Source organism: Equus caballus, chromosome 7 (genome assembly GCF_041296265.1).
Source record: "Equus caballus isolate H_3958 breed thoroughbred chromosome 7, TB-T2T, whole genome shotgun sequence".
NCBI lineage: Eukaryota > Metazoa > Chordata > Mammalia > Perissodactyla > Equidae > Equus > Equus caballus.
This window is the reverse complement of record NC_091690.1, coordinates 66,011,200-66,032,906: the sequence shown is the minus strand read 5'-3', so window position 1 is coordinate 66,032,906 and position 21,707 is coordinate 66,011,200. Positions and strand designations below refer to the sequence as shown.

At 37.3% G+C, this 21,707-nt stretch overlaps 1 protein-coding gene across 4 annotated transcripts in view; it reads right to left on the bottom strand.

Moving 5' to 3' along the window:
- TENM4 (teneurin transmembrane protein 4) overlaps nt 1–21,707 on the bottom strand; it is a 2,707,421-nt gene that overhangs the window by 2,368,720 nt on the left and 316,994 nt on the right. The gene's annotated exons all lie outside the window — the stretch shown is intronic.

Here is a 21,707-nt window from a genome sequence, read left to right as displayed (position 1 = left end):
TCCTTGTACAGTGGCCAGTTTGCAAACCAACACCAGTAGAGTGGAAAGAGCATGATCTTTGGCTAAACAGAGGTTTACATCCTGGCTCTACCACTTAATGATGGAACATCCGAAAAGCTACAAAACTTCTCTAACTTTCCGCTTCTTTGGCTGTAAAATAGGTAGTGGAACAAGAGCACTCATGAGACTGCTGTGAGGATCATGCTAGATCTTACATGTGGCAATACCTGGGCAACAAGTATTCACTTTACACACATTAGTTCTCTCTCCTCCAAGATCTTACCTATGTGCATATCTTCAAATAGTTGAATGATAAATTTGCTTTTCATAGAGATTATCATTGTTTTAATTTTCAGAAATGTAGGAATCTGGATGCAGCTGGAGGGCTGTGAATTATCAAAAAGTCGCTGCTATAGGCAATAATTTTAATGTTAATTAGCTCCATCTGGAAAGAAAAGCAGGTGTTGAAATTGATCACTTAAGTACAGAAAGCAAAGACTGTTTACTAAACTCTCCCTAAATTAATTTGGCTAAGCTTGTGGTTAAATTGCTTTCAAGTCACTTTTCTATAAATGCCTTATACTAAATGCTGAAATTGGAAAAAGAAGTAGACCAAGCAGATTGTAACAAATTGGACTGAAAGGTCGCCTATAAATTTTAAAAAATTACATTTTAAAAATGAAAAACATGCAAATTAGTTTTGCTTCAATAGCAGGTGGATTTTGAGCAAAAAAAAAAAAAAAAGGCAAGCGCTTGTCACATGTTGTTCACAGATCACCTGACTCAAATCAAAGTGGGTGCGCTAGAAAAGGAAGGGTCCTGGGCTCTCGGCCAGACCTACTGAGTCAGACGTGCCGGCAAGGGCTAGGAATCCACCTTTAACAACTACTCACGTGATGTTTATTCTCACTAAAATTTAAGAATCGTCCTAAGGATGGAGAAACACCAAATCACGCAATAGTGCTACAGGGTCTTAGAAAGATGACAAATTAGGATAATGCTTGTCTGAGAAGGTAAAAGATAACAGAGAAGCTCAGAAAATGTCATTAAGAATCTGGAAACCAAAATCAAACCTATAGTTACCGTTTAAGAAAATACTGATATAATTGTAGTGTTCATTTAACTCTTCACCTCTGTCATTACCTAACTCCTCAATAGAAAGCCCAGATTCCTTAAATTTCTTTCCAAGACCTTCCATCATCTGAATTGATTGCCCATTACTCTCCAAAGTGTGGCCCCAAATCAGCAGCATCAGCATCACCTAGACTTGCAGAATCAGGAATTCTGGGGTGTAGCCCAGCAATCTGAGTTTAAGCAAGGCCTCCAGGTGATTCTGATGGCCAGTAAAGTTTGAAAATTGCATCTTTCATGGTTCATCATAATTCAGCAGACTTTAGTCAGCTGCTGTGAGCAAGGCATTAGGGATGAGACTGTAATGTACAAAAATAGCTGGGTCTCTTGTTTCCCCGTCAGATAGAAAAGTTTGCCAGAGCTAATTAATGGCTCCAACCCTGAAAGAACCAACACTTACCGAATATTTACTACATGTCAGTTACTCTTCTGAGTGCTTTACATTTATCACCCAATTAATCCTCACTGCAACCTAAGGATATAGGTTTGATTATTATCACCATTTTACACAATGATACTGAGGCACAGAGAGGTGAAGCAACAATGCCAAAGCCATAGAACAGCTAAGGGATGGAATCAGAAGTTGAACTCAGACAGTCTGTCTCTAGAGCTCATGTTCATCACCACTTTATAAACGGCCTGCAGGATATGTTAGCAATTCTCACTCACCACCCGAAGAACTCTTAGCCTTGATCAACACAAAGGCAATGTCCAGACTTGGGAAAGGAGCAGGATTGACTAGTCCCTAATATTTCCAAGATCATAGGCAAAGATATTTTAACACTAGGGTAACTTTGTTCCCAACATCCTGCCCTTTTTATCACCTCAAAGCCTGCTTATCCTTAGTTTTCTATGAAAACATCATTTTATTAGAAAGCCCTTTCAGCTGCGTGAACTTGAAGCCAAACATAGTCTATCAGAGCCTAGGTTTCCTCCAGTACAGACTGAAGACAACAATACTATTTAACCATAGAGAGATAGTCTGAAATGAGCGAATATATCTGAAAGTGCATTTTAAACTTTAAAACATTATTTCTATGCTTGTCATGTGGCGTCATAGCATTTTTCATACCAAGGGTTTCAGGAACTTACTGATCGGAGAGGGTCCCCTTTAGCTCACCTTTTACACCACAGTGAGTGCTGTCTTTATAGACTGGTTCACAAAGTGCTTTTGTTTTAACAACTCAGTCATCAAATCTCAACCCTCACCCTCCACCCCACAGGAGAACAATGTTTTTCAAACTTTCCTACCATAACATTAACCTGAGGTGCTTTTTAGAAAATCATATTCTCTAGTGTCTCCTCTGGAAATTGTAATTATTTAGTCCAGCATGAGACCCAAGATACTGTATATTTTAAGAAATATCCCAAGTGATTGTTATGGTGAGCTGAGTGTGGAAAATACTACAATAAATACTAAAATTCTTTTGGAAATTTAAGAAAAAAAACCAAAAAAACCCTCCCATTCTTTAGTAATAACATAAAGATTATTTTTGGACGTAGATCTGTTCACTTGTTCATGTATTAGCTTATCAAAATATTTACTGTTTAATAAATACTAGGTTATTAGTTTTTTACCCAAATACGTGTCAGAAATGGTAGAGGAGTCATTTTTTCCTGGAAGAAAGGTATGTTTTGGGAAGGTATCAATTTGGATAGACTAAGTTATGATGGAGAAACAAATTAGACCCCAAGGCCCAGTGGCTTAATACAATAAATATCTCTGGATCGTTCACAGCACATGTCCTTGGAGGGTTAGGAGAGATGGAGAGAATGAGAATAGAAGATCCAGTCCGTGTAGTCACTAAGGGAACCAGACTGAGTTTCTACCGCATTGTAGCTATACCATCTGGAACTTGAAGCCTTTTTAATTATCAAGGTTGGGGAAGGGAGAGACTGAAAATCCAAATTGGGGTATGTCACTGCCTCAAGCCAAAAGTGACACACAACACTCAGTCCTTAGTTCATTCGCCAAAACAGTCAAATAACCCAGTCGGAATGAAAGGGGCTTGGAAATGCAGACTGACAAATGGAGTATTTTATAAGGTTTAGTATCCATGCCTCAGTCTACTTTGAATTCAAAGCGTACTCTAAATAAATAATCGCTATTCTTTAAGTGATTTAAAACTACGCAGCAATCTGGGAAGAGAAGAGACCAATTGAATTGGTCTCTCACCTCAAGAATTTAACGTTTATTTAAGACTGTAGTAGAGTAAATCATTAAATTACAAGGAGTGTGCATTAAAGAGCTAAGTTGGGTGACACATGCTTTAATTGCAAAAAGTGGACACCTTTCGTATGGCAGAACTTCATGAAAGAAATGGGATAAATTTGGCCATAAGATTTAGGAAAAATCTGGGAATATGCAGATGTAACCTAAACTTTATTTGAGGGAATCATCGTGAGAAAAACACAAGCCATGCTTGTGCAATAACGCATGGGATAAATCATGAAATCGAGTACATGGTTAAAGAAAACATAACTCATAGTTACAGAAATGGAAGTCAAAAAGCCAGTATTTTTAAGAACTTTCCATATGGAGGGACCCTGCTAATGTTTTACCTATTTACCTCTATTTTATCAAGACCAAAACACCTCAGAGGCAAGCATTATTTCCATTTGACAGATGAGATCAGAAATTTGAAACTAGACTAACATCACACAATTAGTAAAAGCAAAACTAAGATTCAAACCCATGACTGTGGGTCCAATGTTGTGTATGGAGATGCGTATATTTTTCCCATTATATTAACTGATGCTCTGCGAACCTAGGACCTCCTTCACCAAAATCCTGCCTTTATAAAAGAGAAAGAATAATTCTATGACACTACACTAATAATTTTTAATGAAGTCATAATCTATTCACAGCCATACTCAGTGAGCCTGTGATAACTTTATGTATAACATTTCTGTACTACAGACCATAGACATGTAAAACAAATAGGCAAAATCATTGAGGCGTATTCCTCTGAACAGTCCTTTTCTGCCTTTTCTTTCTAAATCGCACAAGAATTGGCAGCTAATTAGCAGCTCATTAGCGCCATTGATAAACCATGTGACAAAAACAAATGCTGTGCTAACAGAAGGGACAGAGATTTTTAGTAAATATGAAATAGAATGAAAGACAAAAGCAAATTGCGGAAACTAACTTCCTATAGATTTCTATATGATTCTTCTTGTATTTTATGTTTTTTTTAGTCATTCATACATTCAAATATTCATTAGTCACCATGAAGAAGGAAATGAGGTAGTTTGGGGGATGAAAAATATGTGTCAAACACAATTCTCACCTTTGAGAAGCTCAGGATAAAGCAAAATGATTCAGGAGTCTATACATTTCCTTTTTGTAAGGAACCTTCATGAAGTCAGAATATGATCTTTCTAGGAAAAGGTTGGCATTTCATCGAGGCATCGGCACCTGCACGTCTGTCCACATATCTGCTGCATGGACTGCTGTTAAAGTGGGTATGGAATCTCTGGCTAAGAGACTAGGAACAATTTTCTATGTGTATAAAAATTGGATCTCATAGATTAATCTGAAGAGTTTTGAATGACCAGACTTTGTTTTCATGCAAATCTGAACTATGTTTTCAATAAAAAGCATTTATTTGTTCTCCATTTCTGTTAAAAGAAAATTCTAAATCTTTGAAATGGTACACACAGTCTTGACTTGTCTTTCCACTCTTCCTGTGTTCTATCCTAAACTATTCGTGGCTCTCCCACTGTGCCACACTATATCATGCCTGTGTTACTCCCTTTACCTTGAATGGCCTTCACTCAACCTACCAGCTCACTTTATCTTTACACTTCCTCGTCACAGTTCATGATGCAGGTAACATCATCAAATATAGAAAGCCTGCCTTAAACTCTAGCCAAATTTCCCTCCTTCCTAGCTACCTACATTGAACTCGTCACACCAGGTAATAGATATCTTACTTGTCTTCTATTTTTCTCTTTGGCCTTTGGAATTCTTGACAGCAGAGGTGTCTTTTCATCTCTGTATCCTTGGTGGCTGGTACTGGACAGGGACACAGTATGAACTTAAAAATATTTGAATGATTAAGTGAATCAAGTGTGTGCTGTGCTATTCCAACTCAAATTTATAGTGAGAATATATGAATGTTGGGTCACTGGGTATCATGGTCACAGGAGACTCTGATTTAAGCTATACACATGGTTAAAAGAAAAAGGCATGTGTAAACATTTTTCTCTTAAAAGAGCAGATCTAGCTAATTTAATAAGTAGTTAAGTAGACCACCTTATAGAATGAAGCTTTAAATAAATAAATGAAGATTTTTTGTGGTTCTTCTCAATATAATTTGTATTTATTATGATCATAACTTAGTAACATGATTATATCTAGGAGACCTGGTTAGAAGATAGAATACTTATAATTCTCTCTTCACCAGATAGTAGCTATTAACATTGTGCAGGTTTTCTTTACAACCTGCATTTGGAGAAGATCTAACACATGAAGGAGTATATCATCTTTTTTTCCTGAACTTTCTTAAGTGCAAACAGAAAAGGAAAACAAATTTCTAGGTTCAGACAGCTAGAACACGAATGCAGCTTAGCTGAGCCTAATGTGTACTTGTGAAGCAAATAAGAAATTGAGCCACGAAAATGAGAGATGACTTGCGAAAACCAACCTGTGAGTCCCACAGTATAAAAATGGTTCTCTTACCTTCCACTTCAGTGTTCTACCCATGAAATCTCTTTTCTAATGCACTTGATGTATCTTGGAGAGCAATTTTCTTCCCAGAATTGGTGGGTACCTGTGACTATAGGATTCAGGCCAGTTGATAGAAAAGCAATTGTTTTACATCTAATTTAAAATGGCAACTAACCAGCAGCCTTTGGCACATCTTTCAACTTCAAATTCAACTTTTTACTAATTTTCTTATGATGATACATAAAAGGACAAACGGAGAAAAGATTGACAACTATTGACAAAATGAGGAAACAGGTGGTATTAATTTGATAGTATGGCGGTCAACTTGTGCTTTGCTTGATAGAACAGATTAAACATCTCTTGCAGAAAAGAAGGAAAGGAGATTCTTTAATTTAGTACTCCATTAACTTGGAGATTCAGGGTTTGTTAAAATCAGAAAACTGTCGGTGGTTGTGGTGGTGGTAGTTTTGAATGACAGAAAAGAAAGAAGGAAATGAGAGATGATTTCACCATAGACTAGCAGAGCACACCAGATGAATTTCTATGATAGCTGCACATATCCAATGCCTTCCAGATGTTAAACCGAGACAGGGTTCCATCAGAATTAAAATATTTGGGTAGAAGATTTAAGATTTAAGAGTAATCCTCAGACCTTGTTGGAAAACTTCAAATCTATATATCTCTATCATTGGTTTCATTTGGAAGAAAAATATTTAAAAAAAAAACCCTTAGAATAAATTTTTTAGAAAAAATTAAAAGGATATGTATTCTAAGAAAATCAACATAAACTTTAAGAAAAAAGCAGACATTTTTAATAGAAGGCAAAGTTGCATTGCTGTTTTGAAACAGGATAAGAAAACCAGAGATTAAAAAGAAGTTGAAATGAAAGGACAATATTTTTGTACTTTTAAAAGTCTTCTATAAAAATAGTGAACAGCATCAAACTTATCTGACAAAGAGTGAATGAAATATAAAATTATATTACCAGTGGCAAGAAAGGCAATTTAAAGCTAAAGGATGTCTAGCCAGTAATGCAAAGAACAGACTGAGAAGTCTCTTGAGAATATGGACAGGAAAGAAAAGTGCGACAAAGATTAAGGTAACAAGAAAGATAATAGATATAGAAGACAGAAAAATAATATCAAATGTTGAGATCTTAGGATTTCAGGAGAAATAAGTAAAATGGTACCATGTAATTAACAGTGGCAAAATTGAAGAAAGTTCTTAGGAAATAAGAATATGGTTGTATTTAAACTTCTTGGGCAAAATTAAATAGAAATATTCCATACCAACGTGAATTTTGGAAAAAAAGGTTGAATTTCCCTGATAAAAATTTAAAAAGATCCAAGCATTAAAACAGTATCTAAAAATATATGTAGTTACTCTGATTCAATTATCCCCTGTGACAATAAATTCCAAAAAACAATGGAACACAGTTTAAAGGATGTTGAGTCTGTGTGTACATAATGTTCCAAAGGTTCATGAATATAGCTCAAAGTAAAGATATATTAACCTATATCAGTTAATACACTCAGAAAATGTGTTATTTTTCAAAAAAGCTGATAAATATTTTTTTCCATCATATTTAAAATAAAAATCAAGAAGTAAAGGAACTTATACTATAGAAGGGTCAATGGAAAAAAGACGTAAAATGAGCTTAACCTTAGATTGTCTATGTTTTGTAAATATAGGTAAATTTATTAATAAAACAAATTTAATATTATAAATACTTGAAAGAGAAGCTATTTAAAATATTAAAATTAAAATCGTGCAGTTGTCAAAAACTAGGAATGCACTCTCATTAGGACAATCTCTTTAACCTATACAGTTATCTATTTATTAATATGCATCTTTATTGTAGAAAACTCACCGAAAGAGAAAGAAACACAAATGCATAGGTACATGTGGATGTGCACGTGTACATGTGTACACACACACATACATATATATGTATATATATATATATGCATACATATAAATCCAACTCCCTAGCATTAACCTTGCATGCTATCTAGTGAGAGGTGCCTCAACCAAGGTTATGTCCCCTCAGTGTGTGTGTGTGATTAAAGGAGGTGGTTTGAATCTACTGACTGGTTGATGAGATGTTTAAAATCACAGGTCTCCTTGCCTTGATTTTGGTCTATTATTAACGGCCAGACCAGTTCCAGAGCTTTCCCTGGAACTTGCTAAGGCATCTGTTGCAACTTCCCCATCCAACCAGTCCTGCTTCCTTACTCCTTACATGTGGTCTTCATGAGACACCTACACCCCCGCTCCACCATCCAGACAAACAAAAATCCTTCCCACCTCAAACAAATCTCCAGGTCCTAATCTGTTTTCTGAGGGAACCCAATCTAAAGCAGGAATGAAGAAGGCCACATGTGCTACTGATGACACTGCGATTTCAAGGTATAGATATGCAAGCTCTTCAAATCCCTGCTTCAATATAAAATCCTGTTTGAATATAGCTAATAAGATGTCATCTATAATATCTTTGGAGATCAGAATAGAGTTTTACCTTCTTTGATAGGTTTTGAATAAAGATAAATCTAATTTAAATTTACTCAGGAAATGATGCCTGATACAAACATATAAATATATACATATGTATACGAATATATTCAGCAAGGAAGAGAAGTGAATGGGAGGTTTTAAATTTTCAAGGCACAAACTCTCACTCCTACTCCATAATAACGCATGTGGAAACTGCTGGCCCCAGATAAACCCCTTTCAGCTTCCAAATGAGTAGACTTAAAGCCTTTTCAGAAGCATTTTCAGGTGCTTTCTCATCTTCATACAAGACTCAGCTAGGTATCTGTATTTACAGAAGGAGAAAACGAGGCCTGAAGAGCTTCAACAACTGGTTCAACGCCACATGGCAGCAAGTGGTCAAGTTGGGATTTGAACTACTTCCATTGACTTCAAAGTCTTAATAATTTGACCCCTTTTGTGATGTCACTGCTCCAAATTGTGATTTAGAGATTACTTAAGTTACCGGGAGAAGGGGGGAATCCAAATCCCATGAGTATTTCCACCCATAAATTATTACCTCCCTTGAGGAATCAAGAGGAACGTACAGGATAGCAGGAGAGCTCTGTCGCCAGAAACCTGGGCTCAAACTTGGACTTTGCCACTAAATAGCTGGGTGAATTTGGCTAAATTACTTGATCTCTCCAACTCCCAACTTCTTCATCTGAAAATCAGGACAGGAATAACCTCCTGGAGTATTTGCAGGAATAAAATGTGGTGATGAATTAAAGTGCTCAGCACGCTACTGGCACATAGTAAGCACTCAACAAATGTTAGCTATTATTACTATAACTACTCGAGATCAAACAGGTGAAAGAACAATGCTGAAAGATTGTTTGATTTTCTGTTTTCTATTTATGGTAATTTGACATTATAAATCTTAACAACTGACAAGGTATTTCAAGGTTAAACATTTAACAATAACTAATTAATTCTATTTTCCTTTCAGTAAATCATTATCGGAAGAAATCATTAGGTGACCTTTTTTGGTTACAGCAATCCAATAAAACTTACATTTGCCAGTGTTTCAGGAACATTAGTCTAATGTGCTTTCAGAGATCACCTTCTCTGAGCAGTATAATAAGTTTGCGTGAAAAGCATAAAGCATGTAATATGTAATAAGATTTGGACTTTAATGAACCATCTTGGCAAACTGACTAGTACTATAATTCAGAGGTGAGCTGTCTTTAATTAATGAATTAAAAAAACCAAGAGTATTCCCTAAATGCTATGCTTGATTATAATTTCACTTATTTTCCATTTTCACCATATCCCCCTGATTTGTTGAGCAATATGAAGTGAATCTCAAGCGACCTTGCTTCCAAAAATAATAGGAAAAAATAGAAGCAACTTGCAAAGAGATGGCACAACTTGCAAATTGTGTAGCTTCTAAAGCATAGGTTTTTTTCTAAAAATAGTAACAAGTTTGGCTTATATTTGATTACAAATCAACTCAAATATTTTTCTGAAACACCCCTCTACCAGGTGTACACCACAAAATGAAGCTTACTAAACCACTGGGTCAGACTTAGGTAAACATCCCCATTGAAAGATTTCAAGAGCAAAAGACTAGTAGAGGGTTTCAAAGAATAACTTCCTCTCTCTTATTCCCACAGCCTTTGAAAAGAGTTTGCGACAGTTTATTGTAATTGTGTATCTAACTCTCCTACAAGGTAGTAGGCTCCCCAAGCATAGCAGTTTCTCAGAACTGCATGGTATTTCTGATATTTAACAAAGGCCTAACAGATTGACTTAGAATGCACTGAGTGTACGATTGCTAAGAAACGAATATATGAACGAGCAAGTGATAAATAGCAAGTAAAAGTTCTTCATTTGGGTTTAAGTGTTTTCCTATTAATATGTTATAATTTACTTCATCATGTGCAGAAATGTTCGCTACTATGTAGTTATAATATTTCAAGCCTAACATGCCATAAGTTACAAGAACCATTATTTTATGTGACATTAAGAAAGAAAAACAAAACTGCCAATTTAACTGTGATGTGCCTTCGTTTCTAAGACATATACAAATTTTGGTGATATAAAATTTGGGAAAATGCATCTTAGAATTAATAAAATTTTCTTATGTGGTGCTTATACTCTTATGTGAATAACCTTTAAACTTCTGCTGAAGGCAAAAGTAGAAAGAATGAAATAAAAGAATTGTTTAACATCCCTTGATGAGGAGAAATAACTTAGAAAGAGGCCGCTGAGGAGAATATAGATAAATGTCTCCTCTTTAAAGCTTTTTCCTTGACTAGTTCTGGCAAATTGGAGATCTGCTAGAACATTTGTTGAGGAAATTGACCTTTCTATTGTACTCAGACTCAGCAACTGTTAGAAGAACTGTAATTTTTTTCTGAATTTGTTATAAGGGGCGACAGCATGGAAGCAACAATTGTGATAGCTATTTCAAACCCCAGAAGTTGTACTTAGTGTATCATAGAAAGGATTTAGCTCTAGAAAGAAAAGTATAAATTTTAGGTAAATTTAAGTTCATTTACATCTAATGTAACGATAGCTACAACTTTTAAACTATCACTCTTTTCCAAGTTAGCCACACTGCATTCCTTTCTACAAGAGAATAAATCATATAAACAAAGTTAGTCATAGAGATTTATAGCTTATGATTCATATTTTAAAGTAAATAAAGAGAGATACATATCTATTAGAATGAGCCCTTATCGTTTTGGACCTTGGTGTCAGGACACCAATTAATGGTGACTATTGAGAGAAAGAACAGGCTCTGGAAAATTCACTGTGCCTTGTGCCTTTAGACCTCTGCTAACATAACCAGATAAAAAACATTATAAGCCGCCGGCTATTTTAAATATTTTGGAGGTGATTTAGTGCATTACATTGAGATAAATAACTGTCTAAGCTATTGCCTCATTTTTTTTTTTTTTTTTACATAAGGTGAGGCTTCTTTTAAAGGGAGGCATTCTAGTTCATTTATTTCCTTCTGAAAGAGGAGAGTTGTATTATTTTATCTCCATGCTCTTTCATGACAAGGCTTAGACAGTCAGGGATTGAGTGAGTAGTTGTACAACCTTCTCAAGTCTTCATGTCCCTTGTTTGTAGGAAAAGGAGACCTGCCCACCCCCAAGGGATATATTGAAAATAAAAGTTGTGAAGTCTACCAGGAACATGCTCCTGCCTCTACATAGCTCCCCTGTTAGCTGTCCAAAACAAGGGCTAGTAGTCTTGTAACTGGACATTAAAAACTTTAGATTGTAATATGGTTTCTCCTAGAAGCACAAACTACATTGCCTAATAAACTTCTACAGAGGGAATATGTTTTTTTTCTTTATACCCTCAGGAGTCCTTTGAGAGTTCTCCTGCCTCTTGCCATGCTACTTTACATCTGTCCAGCAACCGTGGGATTAAGTGTTGTTACTTTATTGACCAGAGTCTGAGATATCCACGGGTCATTTCTTATTAGTGGAGCTGATTATGTTGCCTTACAAGGACTTGGCTCTGCTCATCTTCCCTCCTTCGGTGCATCTGGAGACAGTAGGCTTTCTTATAGCTTCTCTTCCCCTGGGGTAAACACATTCAAGACAATGATTCCCTTTATGTGTGACCACACTAGTGCTCACCAATTTCTTCCACGTGCAAATAGGTTTGCTCAGTTTCCTGCCAGTGCTTGCCCTGCTGCTGATTGTGACCATCTGGTAGCGTTGTGATGATTAAATGAGCTAATATACGTAAAGTGGATCAAAAAGTGCCTGGCCCAAAGAGTGCTCTCAGTAACAGTTTGCTAATGTCATTATCATTGGTAAGTGGACTTTGACTCTGTACCATATCCCAAGTCCTTTAGGTTCAAGGGACCAGGAAGGAAAAGTTCCATTTAGCCTTCCAAACACAAGCTCACGTACTAATGAACTCGACTAGTAACAGTAGCACTTCATTTCTCATCAGGCTTTTGTCCTTATGAGGATAATTTCTTGGCTTGGAACCTGAGAATAGGTGGGTGGTAGAATAATCAGACACTAAAAACCCTGACAAGTCTTAACTAGAGTAATTACTGTAGAATTCCTAGTAGATATTTGGGAAAACGTATCCCTGGATTTCATCAGCAAGTAAAGATTGCTAGTGTCAATGATAATGGCTCGAAGGTGAGCAGATCACGTCTCAGTATTCAGGTTAGTTTTGATGAAGGAAAGACGGAAGGATGGATTAGGCATAACTTGGGATGATAGTTCAAAAAGAAGCCAAGACCGACTGAAACAAAGAACAAGATTTTGGCCAAATTCAGGCTGTGTCCCCTGTTATTAGGGAGACAATCTAAGAAAGAAGCTATGACAAGAGGCAAACAAAGTTACCCAAAAAGCGCAGAGCTTACATTACACGTTTGCCTATCAATAATATTTGTCCCACCTCCTCGTAAACTTCCATAACATTAAAATACAATAATCCTCTGGCTGCCTCCAACATGAAAAGCAGCCAAACTATGAAGGTTGAGCATTGCTTATGAACATGAGGAATGAACACATCGACATGGCAGCTACCTATTTCTTGTCAAGAGACACTCTGCTTAAACTGAGGCTGAAGGAAATGATAAAATAAAATGCTCTGAGCTGGGAATCTTTCCTTCTATGTATTACATATTTAAGTGTGTATAGACAGTTACCTATGTATGTGTATACCTAAAGTTGGGGGGCATGAAGAAAGAATATTTCATGTGAAAGAATATTCTAGCATAAAGATTCAATTACTTACTAGGCGTGTTGCATTTTAAGCAAACTATTCAACGTTGCTGAGTCCTTGTTAACTTACGTGGACATGTGCAACATGGAATTATTGTCAGCTCTTCTCCTGACCTTTAAATTGTCCTTGCAATTTGAGGCCTCAAATGAGGTAATGCATGAGAAAGCCTTTTGTATACTGAAAAATAGCATGCATATGTAAGGACTTATTAACTGTAAAGTAATATGATAAACAGCAAAGTTAAACTTTCTAGATTGTGTTGCACTGAGGGTGCAGGCATCTGTCTCCTCCCCAAACGCTAATCCCATTTGTAGAACATAATTGCACAACTTGGAAAGAAAAATGTTATGAAAATCCCAGGCGGTTCTTATTCACCTTCATGAGTTATTTCTACAATTGCCACAGAAAATGAATTGCTAATGTGTGCACTACAAATAATTGCATAAATGATGGCTATGCCAAAGAAACGATCAATAATTATCCATGCACATTTTATAACAGTCAGTTCCAAGTGCAAAATGCTTGGCAACTTAAAGGAAGAAGTTGCACTTGTTAATTTTCTGGCAAGAAGGTTAAGTAGAAAAGAAGCAATTCAAACATATGGGAACAGCCGGGCTCCCTGGCATTTGAAATCCCTAAACGGCTGGCAGAGAGCGAGCCTGCTGCTGGGGATGCAGGAGGGCTTGCGGGGATGAGAAGAAAAGGAATGGGCAAGAGAAGTCATTACAGATGTTTTCTTGGAGATTTGCTTAATTTGTCTGTCAAAAACTTTCCCTATTAAGATCAAACTTCTGCAGTGCTAACATTTTCTGAAGACCTCTTCCATGTTAGAAACTTTCTATGTGTTTATCTCATTTAATCTCCACAAACTGTGAAGATAGCACTATGATTCTCATGTTGTAATCGCATCAACTGAGTTTAGGAGATACAAGGGATTTGACTGAGGGGATTGTTAGGAACAGGATTCAAATCTGTGTTTGTCTGACTCGGAAGCCCTCGAGCTGAGCTTTGTGGTACTCCACCCTCTCTTCAGAGCATGCTCAGAAGGAAGAGTCAGAGAAGACCTACAAACGGGCAAGGCTTCCACACTTCTTGTCACCCACCTTCATGGCCGCCAAAGAGACGTTAAATTTTACATTAGGCTGAATCATATGAAATTGTCCAAATTAGACGCTTTTTGACCATCAAAATGGCCATATATAGTTCAAATTAACATATGCTCCAAACAATTCAGCTTCTATGCTCCTACCTAAAATGTGTCCTCCTCTGTCTTACCATCTGTCCGCCCCTCAGTCTCTTGCCCTACTCTCCAACTACCACAAATCCTCTCACTCTTTGCAGACTTAGCTCAACTGCCACCTCCCCCTATAAGCTATGCCTCAACCTCCTTAATAGCAAAAAACTCTCAATGATGCTAAAGAGAAAATATTTTCTGCCTCCTCTTAAGGTTCTTCATCTGAACCCTTCTTGGAGCATTTTATTCTTTTGAATTTAAATTATAAATATTTTCGGTCCATATTTAATTATTCTTATAATATTGTAATTTTTTTTTTCTTGCTGAGGAAGATTCACTTGAGCCAACATCTGTTGCTAATTTTCTTCTTTTTGTACGTGAGCCTCTGCCACAGCATGGTCACTGATGGACGAGTGGTGTAGGTCCACACCAGGGAACCAAACCCAGGCCACTGAAGTGGTGTCTATAGAACTTAACCCAGCTACTGGGGCTGGCCCCATAATATTGTCATCTTAATGGGAAAGACCAGGTGTTCATATTTCAATTCCTTAAGATTGGAACGATCATATTTAATGAATGTATATAGTTATTGATGACAAGTTTACTCTATGTATACCTGGATCTTATCACTTTTCACATTGCTTTAAAGTTGTCTATTTACACATTTTGAACTTGTCTCTAGCATCTAAGGGCAGGAACCTTGTCTTGTATATCTTTGAAGCATCCAAACATGTTCTTGGGCCAGGCTGTAGTTGGTGCTCACCGAATGGACATTCCATATACAGTGTATCTCCCTGCTCCAGTCCCTACTGTACCCAGTAACTAGGACAAATGTAGCTTTTATTTCTGTTTACCAACTTTGCATATAATTTGGAGCTGTATTCAGCCTCCGTGTCTCTTACAGAACCAGTAAGAACCATTGGTTTACCAGTTCATTCTCCAGTAAAGTGTCCTATATGCAGACTTCCATGGTCTTTATTCAATATTAAAGTGTTGGAGGCATCAGTTTTCAGATAATACGATTGAACCTGTCTGTCATTAATTGTTCACATATTTCTCTGCGAATGAGGACTTAATACCTTAATCTGTGACTTAACAATTTTAAGAACAATAAATAAATTGCCAGCACTTTAATGTTACAGAGGTGTAAAATTTTAAAAACAGGAAAAGAGAACAGCACTCACTATGTGCTATGTGCTTAATGGATGCTTTGCATCCTAAATTCATTAAATTCTTAAAACTATCCTATATGTGCCACATTATTAAACCAGCTTAACTACAGGATAAGGCTTAAGAAAACGTAAGTAACTTTGTCAAGGCCAAGTACTGAGCAGTTGTCAGCTGGGATTTATACCAATTTTCTCTGGCTCGACAGTCCATGCTTGATTCACTTCATAATATTTTCAGAGATATAAAACAAATCCCCAGAACAAGGCTGACAGCAATCACTGTTTGTATTTTTATGTCATCGTTTAACCTTTCAGTCATGTGTTCACACAACACAATTGTCCTTAAATCATCATGTGAATTATTAAGAATCAAATCACTGTGAAAGCAGAAAGGTAATCAATATTTGCTCAGTTTCCAGAAGGTGCCATGATTGCTGCAAGAGTTTCCTTATACATTGTTTTCTGTAGTCATCACGGTAATCCTTGGAGGTAAGTACATGTGATAATTTTCATCTGACTTGCAAATAAGCAAAGAAGAGCTGAAAGGTTTAATAACTCCCTCAGGCCAACAGCCAATAGATGAGAGAGTTTGCATGTAGATTCAGGTCTGTGTGACTTCAAACCCTCGCTCTCTCACATGAGGCCGTGCTCTCTAAGAACAACGAAAATTCTTCATTGGGACAAGTCTACGCTGGGAACCATGCTGCTCAGTGAACCTCTGGACCTTCTACTGCCAATTCTGGGGATTTGCATATCATGGGGAAGATTTTTGTTTTTGTTTTGTATATTGTTTTTAAAAAAATTAATTAAAGTCCTTGACAAACTTGAAACTAGTAGATAAAAAGTTCTGGAGATCTAATGTATAGCATAGTGTTTACAGTCAACAATACTGTATGATAAGCTTCAAAGTTGCTAAGAGATTATATCTTAATTGTTCTCACCACAAAAAAATGATAACTAGGTAACAGAGTTGTTAGCTAATGCTAGGGTGGTAATCATATTGCAACATATAAATGTGTCAAATTAACATCTTACACTTTAAACATCTTTAACGTTATATGTCAATCATATCTCAATTTAAAAAGAGAAGAAAAGTCACAAAGATTTTTAGAAAAGCCACTGACTCCCTAACATGGCCAAAGGCCTCACATAGAGAAGTTGTTAAGAACATTGACTGATTTGGCTAGTGAAAAATCCCAAGCATCAGAAATGATCAACATTTATAACATATTTATTCATATATTTTCTTGTTCATTCCTTAGAGTGCTTATGTATCCAGGCAAAATGCTAGGTACTGAGAACACAGCAACAGCTAGCAGGACGGTGGTAGCCACTCTCAAGGAGGTCGTCTTCTGTGACACCGGATCCCACACCTCGATTGGCATCAGGATAATCAGGGATCTTTGTGAAAATACAGCTTTTCAGGTCCTGTCATTGACTTAGAATCTTTGGAATATCAAGATAGCCATATCTAATAGTGGCTCTAAAGTGGATTTTGACATTAAGGGTGACTTGGAGGATTTGTATTGTATCATCTTAGCTAAGCTAGAACTACATTTCCCAGAATCACCTTCCATGCAGGAGTCCTGTTTAGCTGGGCCACACAATATGCTTTGACTGAGAGTTGGAAGGCAGGAGTGAAGCAGCGGGCGTCTCATTTTTATACTTAGAAAGTCAGTGCAGGGCACAAGGTCCTGGGGCAGCTCATGTACTTATGACTTATGTGCTAGCAGGTTCACCTTGGTGGTGTGGGGAAGCAGTTAGCTAGGCCCAAAGAATCTCAATTTCCTGCTAGTTTTTCTCCTTCATCTCCCCTGACTTCTGAGCCTGGTGCATATTTTGCTCTGTGATGAAGGTCACCAACTAGATTTTTTGCAGGATACTCCCAATGTTAAAATAGGAGCTATATAGGTAGTGAGAAACCGAGAGTTTCCAGTTCATCCTTGTGGGTTCCAGCTCAACCTTGAAGAATCCAGCTGTTCTTGTGTCCACTACTTCATGTGCAATTCTGTTCTAAAATGCCTGACCCATTGACTTCAGGTCTCAACACAAAACACAAAACAACAGCTTTGCATAGATTGTATGACCATCTTCCACAAGTGTCTAATGTCATATCTCTATAATAAATCTTTATATGTACTACTGTATATGTATATTTATACACTCAAACACATATATGTATGTGTTTATATACATAAATATAGATATGGATATAGATGCATGAGTTGTGTGAGAGTGTATATACACACAAATTCACATACAAACATATAAATACACACACATCCATCTGTCCATCATTCCATCCATCCAGCCATCCATCGTTCTATCTATCCATCTATTCAAAAGCATCCTAGTAGTTCTGCATTTCTGATTTGACCTCGAATGATATAAAATTTGATAGTGAAAATGATTCCAGAGGAACAGAACTTTAATGATGGGTTCTCTGAATTAGTTCTGTGTTCTCTGGAGATGGTTCCCTGATCTGATTAAAGAGATTAATACCCTTTCCAGCAGTAACCAAGACACTAGTAGTACCCGTGACAAAACACTTATTTAAATATATCACCTATAGACGCCTGTAATAAATTTCATAGAGAAGGCAAATTTTGTGTCATCAAATATTTGTGGCCATAAAACATTTTAGTAGAAATAAATAGTATAATGGGTTGATTGATTGCTTCTAAGTGCTTTGGAGAACTTGGGGGAAAAAGTGATGACCTCAGGGGTTTAAATTCCCAGCTAAAGGTTCATGTAAGGAATATAAGAACTTATATGATGACCCTAAAATAAACCCTTATACCCTATAGCTGAAGAGCCAACAGTTTTGAAAACCGACTTAAGTCTAATCTTCTAGGTAGCTGAATTACAATGCAAATTGAATTTTCAACTTCTCAGAATGTCTTACTTTGAAGTTAGGCCATTGATTAGGAAAGAGTATAACTCTGAAAAGTAGGATGGAGACATATGGGCAGATTCTCACAAACCCGTGAACAGTGAACATTAAATTCTGTTGAGCCTCATTTGTCAGTAGGAACAGCTCTTCTATGGGTGTCTGAGGAGGTTGGTCAACTCTCCTCCCTTGAGGAGATGTGAGTCCTCCCTTGAGGTACTTACCTTACAAGGAACTGCTAATCCTTTTCAGAACATATCACTACCACCACTCCCTCCTTCTAGACCTAAAGCCAGACTTAAGACTACACAGGCTTCAGATGGTCAGGGACAATGTTTGACCCCTAAAAAGGTACGAAACAAGCCAAAATAAATGTATGATTTTGACAGTTTTTGTAGGCAGAAATTGGGATAACGTGTTGGAAAGATTCTTTGGAATCAAGATTGGGGGGAAAAAAATAGAAAATTAGGTTAGGTCAAATTAACTTGGATTGGACCATAATTAATTATGGGTTCACCAATCAGATATTGGATTCAATTAATTAGGTTGGGAGTCTGGGAGTGGCTCTAATAGTTACTCGGTTGGTTAAATAAAATCTGGACCAAAAATCACCCACACTAAATAAAGTTAAAATGAAGGGATGTTTTTGGTGAATAGAGGAAAGTACTTAGGGAAATTGGAATGCTATTACTTATCATTTAAGATCTTCTCAGTTACCTTATAAATATATCTCCTAGAATAGCTCAAAGGACAGTCTTGTTATCACGACTCTGAGAAATGCGTTTGCGAGAAGAGTTCCATCATCCATAAACAGCTCTGAGATGTTCTTCTCTGTAAGCCAGAAACGACAAAGGAAACTGCTTCCATTGACCTAAGCTCCCTAAATTTAAGGCATGGGATCCTGGAATGGTGCAATCCAAGTTTCAGCACTTTATCGCCAAAGCAAAGGTCAGTATGGTTGCCACAATGGTTAGCATAACTGAAGCACTTATCGTAATCAGCTGAGCCTCAGAGATGTTTGGCGTTGACTAATTGTGCTGCTCCTAGGACTGAAATAGATAAGTAGCCTTTATACTGTTTCTTTATTTGTATAATCAGAAAAGCTCTAGGTCTGAGCCTATAATGGAGAGTCAAGTCCAGTCGTTCATATCTCATACATAAGCCATATTCCAGACATAGATCTCCTTGAAGGAAGGGTAGGCAAAGTCACCTTGAAGAAGGACTCTGCTACACAACCAGAAATGTATACTGTAAAGCTTCTTCCTATATTTCTCCCAAAGAAAACTGCCATCATTTATTAGGATATTACAATGAGGAAGGCAAAATAATTAATCAGACTTTTGCAGAATTTCCAGATATTGGCTCTGAGCTGACACTAAACCATACAAACCCAACCTCAATTTTGGTTCCCCCACTTAGAATAGAGACTTAGGGAGATAAAGTCATCAGTGGAATTCTGGATTGGGTCTGTCTCACAGTGAGCACAGAGAGCTCCTGAACCCATACTACAGTTTCTTCTAAATCTGCAACATTAAATTGGAAAAGATATACTCAGGAAACAGAGAATTTCCACATTGGTTATCTGATCTGTGTGAGGTTTCTTATGGTAGGGAGAGCCAAGACGAAAACTCTAGAACTGTCTCTGTCTACCAAAATAGTAAATCAAAAGCACCACCCCATTTTTGGATGGATTACAGAGATTAGTGAGCCATCATGCATGACTTGAAAAATGCAGGAGTACTGATTCCTCCCCTATCTCCTTTCATCTCACCTTCCTGGCCTGTGCAGAACACAGATGGATCTTGGAAAACTATAGTGGCTTACCAAAAATTTAACCCATGGGAACTCCAATTGCAGCTACTCTTCTAGATGTGATTTCATTGCTAGAGAAGATCAATGCATCCTCTGGCACCTGGTATCAGATATCGATCTTTATGTTTTCCCCCTATATCCCCCCTTTTATAGGTGTTAGTAGAGATCATCAGAAGCAGTTTAATTTAAGCCGAAAAGACCAGCAATATATCTTCATGATTATGCCCTGAGGCTATGTCAACTCATCATTGCTATTTCATAATCCAGCCTTTAGGAACTTGATCATCTCTCCATTCCATAGAACATCATGCTGTTCCCTTACAATCATGATCTCATACAGATTGGATTTAGTGACAAGGATGTCATTGCCACCATAGATTCATACTTAAGGCATGTGTGACAGAGTGGGAAAAAATTTCTCACAAAAATTCAGGGACTTGTCAACTAGGTGAAATATCCTAGGGACCTGTGGTCTGCCAACGTGTTGATATATACTTTCTGCGGTCACAGTAATTGTTACATCTGAACCCTCCTACTGTTAAGAAAGAGGCTTGATACCTAATGTGTCACTTTGGATTTTTGAGGCAACAAACAGTTCACTTGGACAGGCTGCTTTGATTTATTGACTAAGTAATCTGAAAAGCTATAAGTTTTGAGTGGGGCGCAGAACAAGAAAAGGCTCTGCAACAGGTCCAGATTGCAGGGCAGATGACTCTGCTCCTTGGGCTGTATGACTCAGCAGATCCAATGGCCCTAGCAGTATTCAGGGAAGATAGGAAAGCCGTATGCATTGCACAGGCCCCAAAAGGTGAATCACAGAGCCTACTCTTAGAATTTGGAGCAAAGCGATACCATCTTCTGCAGATACTATTCTATTTGTGAGTAACAGTGGCTTAGTGCTAGACTTTCATACAGCCTGAATGCTTGACAATGAGCCCCTAAATTATCATGTAATCTGAATTTCCCATGATGAATTGGGTATTGTTTGATCTACCAATCCGTAAAGTTGAATATGCAAGACATTCCATCATCAAACATAAACTTTATATACAAGATTGGGCTCAGGCACCTGCTGAAGGAACATGTAAGTTACGTGAGCAAGAGGCATAGATACCCCTGGCTTCATTCCTGTTGTATTACCTCCTTCCTCCTGTCCTGTACCTATGATCTCATGGGGAGTTCCCTGTGGCTGGTTGGCTGAGGAATAAACAAAAATCAGGTCTGGTTTACAAACGGTTCTGCAAAATATGATGGTACTACCTGAAAGTATATGGCTATAGTACTATAGCTCTGAAGCCCATTACACACCCATTCTGGGACAGCCCTGAAAGACAGGGGTGGACAAAAATTCTCCCAATGGGCAGAAATTTAAGCAGAATCCTAGTGGTTCATTTTTCCAGAGGCACATATGTATATACAGAGTCATGAGCAATGGCTAATGGTTTGGTTTTGATGGTCAAGGGCTTGAAAGGGACATGATTAGGAAAGTGATGACAAGATGGCAGAGATGTGTGGACAGACTTCTCTGAATGGACAGAGTATAAAAATATGTGTGCCCCA